Genomic DNA, 1,073 nt, shown 5'->3' with positions numbered 1-1,073 from the left:
CCCCCCCCCCAGTCCGTTCCCAGCCCTGTCTGCCGTGTGGGCTCCGGGGTTACCTTGTTACAGGGTGATTTCATGGCCTTGAGCTCTCTCCTGGGAGGGGGCAGTGAGCCATCACCCCCATTTGGGGTTTGGCAGCCTCTGCCCAGTCCCCACCCGAGAAGCAATGACCGTGGGTTTTGCTCCCATTGCCTGCTTTTGTGTGGTGCTCCTGATGAGAGCTTTTGGGGAAAATTTCTGGGTCTCAGTGAGACTTTTTCTGGATGCAACTTGTGCCGCTGCCTCTTGCCCTGCCCCAGGGCCCATCGGGGAAGATCTGGCCATCGGCGTCTCTCCAGCCCCCCAGCCAGCCAGCAGGGAGCCCCCTTCGCCGTCCCATCCCCAGCTGCAGCACCCCACCACCCACAGCCCCTCCTCGGCCAGCCCCGCTCTTGCCGCCCGTGTCAGCCATGTCCCGGGAGCTCCATGGGGACATGGGGCCCCTGGCCGTGCCCCCCGCTCCCCACCCCGGCAATGGGGGTTGCACAACTAACGCCGCTCCGTGAGGCGAGCAGCCATTCCCTGTGACCGAGCAGGTCACGATTCGCTCCCGTCCCCTCGTTATCAGGCCCTGAAGGTCCTGTGCAGGGACAAGCAGACAAACCAAACAGGATTCTCCCCCGGCTATTCCCTTCCTTACTGGCCTTGAAGGTCCCAGGCACCTGGCCAGCCCGGTGGCAGAGACGACCCTGGCACAGAGCCCCATCCCCGCTCCCTGCGCAAGCACAGACCAGCACCTCCCACCACAACACACTCCAAGGAACTACGTTGTTGGTTTTTTTTTTTTAAAATACTTTATTTATTTTTTTCTCTCAATACTGACATTACAAAAAAAAAAAAGAAAGAAATTACAAAAAAAACCCAAAAAAACAAAAAAAAAAAACCACTAGAAAACATTCAGGTCTCATTGAAACCGAGAAAAACAAAGCAGCTTGCATCTGCGTGCTGGCCTGTCTTCTCGCTCGTGGTGTCCATCAGGTTTCTCTATGTCAAACTCCACAGGGATCAGCGGAGGGAACCGGCGACATCCCCATGCC

Source organism: Egretta garzetta, unplaced genomic scaffold, assembly GCF_000687185.1.
Source record: "Egretta garzetta isolate BGI_Z169 unplaced genomic scaffold, ASM68718v1 scaffold59, whole genome shotgun sequence".
Lineage (NCBI taxonomy): Eukaryota > Metazoa > Chordata > Aves > Pelecaniformes > Ardeidae > Egretta > Egretta garzetta.
The sequence above is the reverse complement of the archived record's forward strand: the minus strand, read 5'-3'. Positions refer to the sequence as shown.